Raw genomic sequence first — 7,137 nt, 5'->3', positions numbered from 1 at the left:
CCTAACCCTAACCCTAACCCTAACCCTAACCCTAACCCTAACCCTAAAAGGAAGAGCCTGAGTGAATATCTACAGTCCATCTTGTAGACAGTATGCATTGTTGCTACTAAGCGTCGGCGGTGGAGAGACGAGATGCTTTTGCACATGGTGCCAATCAAGCCGACTGCTTTGTCCTGGATGGCGTCAGGTTTCTTGAGTGTTTTTGGAGCTGCACCCATCCAGACAAATGGGGAATATTCCATCATAATCCTGACTTGTGTCTTGCAGATGGTGAACAGATTTTGGGGAGTCAGGAAGTGAGTTACTCATCACGGCATTCTGAGCCTCTGACCTGTTTTTGTACCCACTGTATTTATATGGTTGGTCCAGTTCAGCTCAATGGTAACCAGGATGTTGATAGTGATGTTTCAGTGATGGTAATACATTGAATTTCAAAAGGCAATGATTCAGTTCTTATCTGATTGGAGATGGCCATTGTCTGGAACTTGAGTGGCATGATTATTACTTGCTACTTGTCTTCCCAAATTTAAATATTGTCCAGGTTTTGTTGTATTTGACCATGAACGGCTTTAGTGTTGGAAGAGTGGCAAATGGTGCTGAGCATGACACAGTCATCAAGAAATACCCCAACTTCTGACCTTAAGATAGAAAGCGAGTCATTGATGAAGCAGTTGATAATGGTTGGGCCCTCAGGAACTCCTGCAGAGTGGCCTGGAGATGACTGATTTTCAATCACCACAGCCGTTTTGTTTTGTGCTAGATATGACTCGAATCAGTGGAGAATGTTCCCCTGATTCCCGTTAATTTTGGTTTTGCTGGAACTCTTGATGTCACGCTCAGCCAAATACAGTCTTGATGTCAAGGGCAGTTGCTCACACCTCTGGAATCAGCTCTTTTCTCTAAGTTTAGACAGAGATTTAATGAGGTCAAATCCTGAGTGGCCCTAGCAAAACTCAAACTGAAAGTCAGTGAGCTACTTATTTCTAATCAAGTGCTACTTTACAGCAATGTTAATGACTCCTTCCATCATTTTACTGAAGACCAAGGACAGACTGATGAAGCAATAATTGACCGTGCTGGATTCATCCAGCTTTTAGTGTACAGGGCATTGTTGGGTCATTTTGCCCCATTGTTGGTTAGATGCTAATGTTGCAGATGCACTGGAGCAGCTTGGCGGGAATGGAGCAATTTCCAAGTCTTCAGTACTATTGTAGGATTGTTTCGGAGTTCATCATCTTTGCAACATTCAGTGCCTTCAGATGTACCTTGATATCATGTGGAGCAATTCAAGTTGAAAGTAGAATAGCATCCATGGTGCTGGAAACCTCACGAGGAGACAAAGGTGGATCATCATTTGGACAGTAGTAACTGCTTCAGCCTTGTTTTCTGCACTGATGTGCTGAGCTTCTGTATGAAAGACCATGGAGTATTTGTGGAACCTCCTCTTCTGGTTAGTTGTTCATCCTCTTTCATAGCTGGATGTGGAAGGACTGCAGATCTTGCATCTGATTTCTTGTGGGATCATTTAGCTCTGTCTATCACACACTGCTTTTGTGGTTTGGTATGCAAGAAGTTCTGTGTTGTAGTCACACGATGTTAACATCTCACTTTTAGGTAAGCCTAGTGCTGCCTCTGACCTGCCCTCCTGCACTCTTTATTGAAACAAGGTTGATCCCCAGTTTGATGATAGTGTGCAAGATATGCCAAGTACGAGGTTACAAATTGTGGTGAATATGATTCTGCTGCTTCTGATAATCCATCATATCTCATGGATGTCCTGTGTTGAATTTCTATATCTGTTCAAAACCTTTTGCATTTAGTATGGCTATTAAACTGCACAACATGATAGAGGTATGCTCAGCCATGAACAGGGATTTTGCCCCTGAATTTCATTCCCCAGTTCGGGTGAGCAGAGGTGAGTGAATTCCTGGGCCCTGCAAATTCTGATCTTTATAAATTGCCACTGACACTGTCTGTGGTGTACTGTGGATTGGATGGAAACCTGGGAAAAGCTGAAGAGGTAGCTAGTCATTGAGGTAGACTGGGTGGAAAATCCACCTCAGTGTTCTAGCGTGTCTAAAGATATAGAATAGAATATCCTTTATTGTCATTTATTTTCATTGTAAGTGCAAAGCATAAACCATTTGACCAGGCCTCACCCCTCACATCTTCCCCATTGCCTTTCATTCCCACACACTCTGTGCTTGCATTACCTTCTACCATCCCCTACGGCTCACCTATATTTCCTATATCACCCCATCTACCCATTCTCCAAGATCCCTCTACTTCTTAACTTAGAGCCAATGTCATGCCTACTCAAAACACCATCCATTCTGTTGTCACTGACTATGCCAGCTCATGTGTCATGCCATGGTTGTGCACAGGAGAAAAGAAAAAGTCACCATGGTTCTACCACACCACAGGGTTGCTCTTTCATTACAGGGGGATGGCTATTGGCAGTTCAATCTGAGGGTCACAACACCCCAACCATAAGGAAAGGTTGAGAAGAAGAGACTTTCATGCTAACCTCAATTGGTACAGGAATTGAATCCACACTGTTGGGATCACTTTGCAACACAAACCAGCTATCCAGACAAATTAATCTCCACAATTAGAAATTCCACTTTTGTAAACTATGATTTCTGAAGAAAAATAGTCTCATTTGTAAAAAAAAAACATTTTAATACTTCTTGACAGTTCTTGACGTATTTCACAGGTCTTTTACAAGTGTGACTGCTTCAGCGTGTTTATGCACTTTCTATACACAAACATCTTTACAATTAAGAAGCTCACCCCAACAAATGGTATCTGAATCCCCCTCCAAAAATATATCTGACCTCCTCAGTACCCACCCCACATAGCCAGAATACCTGAATTCCACCCTCAAGATATTCTGGGAATGTATCCATGGAGGTCCCTCACCTTCCTCAGGAGTGCACAGGTTATCCAAAAGAATCACACTGACAACGGACTTGTTCTGAACTGGTCTCAGCTGAGTACTCAGCATTCCTTATAGCAGAGCTTTTAAATGGAATTTAAATGGAAAAGCTGAGAACTGCACACATATGATTCCCAGTTCCACTCCATTCTCACATCCACCAGTAATTTACTGAAGAAAAGGTCATGTAGGTATATCCATTACTGTTTGTTCCCTCAATGCCTGTCATTAGCTAGGGCAGATAAATCCTTTTGGAAACTGAAAGAACTGCTATTGCTGTAAATCAGAAGCAAAAACAGAAATTGCTGGAAAAGCTCAGCAGAGTTCGAGTGAGCCTTCCTCAGAACTTCTTTTAACCCCAACCGTTAACTCTGATTTCTCTCCATAGATGCTGCCAGACCTGCTGAGCTTTTCCAGCAATTTCTGTTTTTGTTAAATCCTTTTGGACTTGTTCAGCTCAGTCAGTATTAGTGCTGATGAGCTACTGCAGCTGTTGGGGCACTGAAGCAGCCTACACAGAGTATATTCTGTGTCTTTAATCTTCTCAGTAATTCTCCTAAGTGGTGTTTAACATGGAGGAGCACTTACTCAATAGCTGAGGGAGGGTTTAGGTAATAATCAACCAGCTGTTTGCTTGCCTATGTTGAGATGTCATGGGGTATGGAGACAACGTTGAAGACTGCTTGGAACAATCTGTCCCAACTGTGCTCTGTGCCAGCATGACAGGACATAACCTGGGAAAGTGTTGTTGGTGCCTGGAATATTAATTATTTTGGTGAGTATGACTATGTCAGGCTGTTGTTTTGCTAGTCTCTGAAAGAGCTCTCCCAATTCTGACAACAGCCCACAGAAGATAGTGAAGAAGGTTTTTCAGGGTGGAGTGTGCTGTTGTTTCAGTTCTTCAACCAGTACTGGGTCATCTTTCTGGTTTTATTCCTTTTTGACCCTTTAGCAGTTTGGTACAACTGAATGGCTTGCTAGGCCATTTCAGACTAAGTTAAGAGTTAGTCATATTTCTGTGGGTCTGGGGTCCTATGTAGGCCAGACCAGGTATGCTGGCAGATTTCCTTTCTGAAAAGCAATAGCCAAGAAAGATTGCTTACATCAATTCTGAAGAAGATTTATATTCAGCTCGAATTGTGAGCTCTGTTCCTGTCTCTGCAGATGTTGACATATCTGATGAGCATTTCCAGCACTTTATGTTTTTATTATTAACTTTCATTCCATTATTTTACGTAGGATTTGCGTCTTATTTTCATAAGACACACAAGAAATGGGTAAATAAACTTCATTATTGTGGCTTGAAGTGATTCCAGGCTACTGGAAGTACATACCTTAAAATGAAATTGTGTCTATTTTTAATGAAAGGGGCAATTGCAAAGCAAGCCTCTTTATGAGAATGTTGAATTCAGATTAGGGCTGTTGATTTTCATTGTGGTTGTTATTTCAGTCCTGAACAATGATCTAGGGTTTGTCATGGCATGACTCAAAAAAGAGGATTTTAAGTGTGCTGGCAAATTTACTATCCACAGATTTTCTTTTAATGATAATGATTTAAAGCGGTCTGGCAATTCTTTTCCCAGTGCAGTGAGTTACTGGAATGTAAGATAACGAAGTGTAGAGCTAGATGAACACAGCAGGCCAAGCAGCAACAGAGGAGCAGGAAGGCTAAAGTTTCGGGTCGAGACCATTCTTCAGAAATGGGGGAGGGGAAGGGGGTTCTGAAATAAATAGGGAGAGAGGGGGAGGCGGATAGAAGATGGATAGAGAAGAAGATAGGTGGAGAGGAGACAGACAGGTCAAAGAGGCAGGGTTGGAGCCAGTAAAGGTGAGTGTAGATGGGGAGGTAGGGAGGAGATAGGTCAGTCCAGGGAGGACGGACAGGTCAAGGAGGCGGGATGAGGTTAGTGGGTAGGAGATGGGGGTGGGGTTTGAGGTGGGAGGAATGGTTAGGGAGGCGGGGACGAGCTGGGCTGGTTTTGGGATGCGGTTGGGGGAGGGGAGATTTTGAAGCTTGTGAAGTCCACATTGATACCCTTGGGCTGCAGGGTTCCCAAGTGAAATATGAGTTGCTGTTCCTGCAGCTTTCGGGTGGCATCATTGTGGCACTGCAGGAGGCCCAGGATGGACATGTCGTCTGAGGAATGGGAGGGGGAGTTGAAATGGTTCGCGACTGGGAAGTGCAGTTGTTTATTGCGAACCGAGCGTAGGTGTTCTGCAAAGCGGTCCCCAAGCCTCCACTTGGTTTCCCCGATGTAGAGGAGGCCACAACGGGTACAGCGGATACAGTATACCACATTAGCAGATGTGCAGGTGAACATCTGTTTGATGTGGAAGGTCTTCTTAGGGCCTGGGATGAGGGTGAGGGGGCAAGTGCAGGGGCAGGTGTAGCACTTCCTGCGGTTGCAGGGAAAAGTGCCGAGTGTGGTGGGGCTGGAGGGGAGTGTGGAGCGGACAAGGGAGTCACGGAGAGAGTGGTCCCTCTGGAAAGCAGATAAGGGTGGGGAGGGAAAAATGTCTTGAGGAGTGGGGTCAGATTGCAGATGGCGGAAGTGTCGGAGGATGATGCATTGGATTCGGAGGTTGGTGGGGTGGTACGTGAGGACGAGGGGGATTCTGTTTTGGTTGTTATTGCAGGGAGTGGGTGTGAGGGATGAGTTGCGGGAAGTGCGATAGACACGGTCGAGGGTATTTTCGACCACTGTGGAGGGGAAGTTGCGGTCCTTGAAAAACGAGGACCTCTGGGATGTCCAGGAGTGAAATGCCTCATCTCAGGAGCAGATGCGGTGGAGGCGAAGGAGTTGGGAAGAGGGGATGGCCTTTTTGCAGGAAGGTGGGTGAGAGGAGGTGTATTCTAGGTAGCTGTGGGAGTCAGTGGGCTTGAAATGGATATTGGTTTCCAGGTGGTTGCCAGAGATGGAGGAAGAGAGGTACAGCGGATACAGTATACCACATTAGCAGATGTGCAGGTGAACATCTGTTTGATGTGGAAGGTCTTCTTAGGGCCTGGGATGAGGGTGAGGGGGCAAGTGCAGGGGCAGGTGTAGCACTTCCTGCGGTTGCAGGGAAAAGTGCCGAGTGTGGTGGGGCTGGAGGGGAGTGTGGAGCGGACAAGGGAGTCACGGAGAGAGTGGTCCAGGAAGGAGAGAGAGGTATCGGAGATGGTCCAGGTGAACTTAAGGTTGGGGTGGAAGGTGTTAGTGAAGTGGATGAACTGTTCAAGCTCCTCGTGGGAGCACGAGGCGGCGCCGGTACAGTCATCAATGTAACGGAGGAAGAGGTGGGGTTTAAGGCCAGTGTAGCTGCGGAAGAGGGATTGTTCCACGTATCCTACAAAGAGGCAGGCATAGCTTGGGCCCATGCGGGTACGCATGGCCACCCCCTTTGTCTGTCGGAAGTGGGAGAAATTGAAAGAGAAGTTGTTGAGGGTAAGGACGAGTTCGGCTAAGCGGATGAGGGTGTCAGTGGAGGGGGACGGGTCGGGCCTGCGGGACAGGAAGAAGCGGAGGGCCTTTAGGCCATCTGCATGGGGAATGCAGGTGTACAGGGACTGGACGTCCATGGTAAAGATGAGGTGTTGGGGACCAGGGAATTGGAAGTTTTGTAGGAGGTGGAGGGTGTGGGTGGTGTCACGGACTTAGATGGGGAGTTCCTGGACCACGGGGGAGAAAATGGAGTCCAGATAGGTGGAGATAAGTTCGGTGGGGCAGGAGCAGGCGGAGACAATGGGTTGACCAGGGCAGTCAGGTTTGTGGATTTTGGGAAGGAGATAGAAGCGGACGGTGCGGGTTTGGGGAACGATGAGGTTGGAGGCTGTGGGTGGGAGTTCACCTGAGGTGATGAGGTTGTGGAAGGTTTGGGAAATGATAATTTGGTGGTCAGGGCTGGGGTCATGATCAAGGGGGCGGTAGGAGGAGGTGTCGGAGAGTTGGCGTCTGGCCTCAGCGATGTAGAGGTCAGTGCGCCATACTACAACTGCGCCTCCCTTGTCCGCGGGTTTTATGGTGATGTTGGGATTGGAGCGGAGGGAGCGGAGGGCTGCATGTTCTGTGGGGGAGAGGTTGGAGTGTGTGAGAGGGGTGGAGAGGTTGAGGCGATCGATGTCTCGACAGCAGTTAGAGATGAAGAGGTCGAGGGAGGGTAGAAGGCCTTGGGGTGGTGTCCAGGAGGAGGGGGTGTGTTGGAGGTGGGAGAAGGGG

Source organism: Rhincodon typus, chromosome 6 (assembly GCF_021869965.1).
Source record: "Rhincodon typus isolate 14 chromosome 6, sRhiTyp1.1, whole genome shotgun sequence".
In the NCBI taxonomy this organism is placed as follows: Eukaryota; Metazoa; Chordata; class Chondrichthyes; order Orectolobiformes; family Rhincodontidae; genus Rhincodon; species Rhincodon typus.
This window is presented reverse-complemented; position numbering follows the sequence as displayed.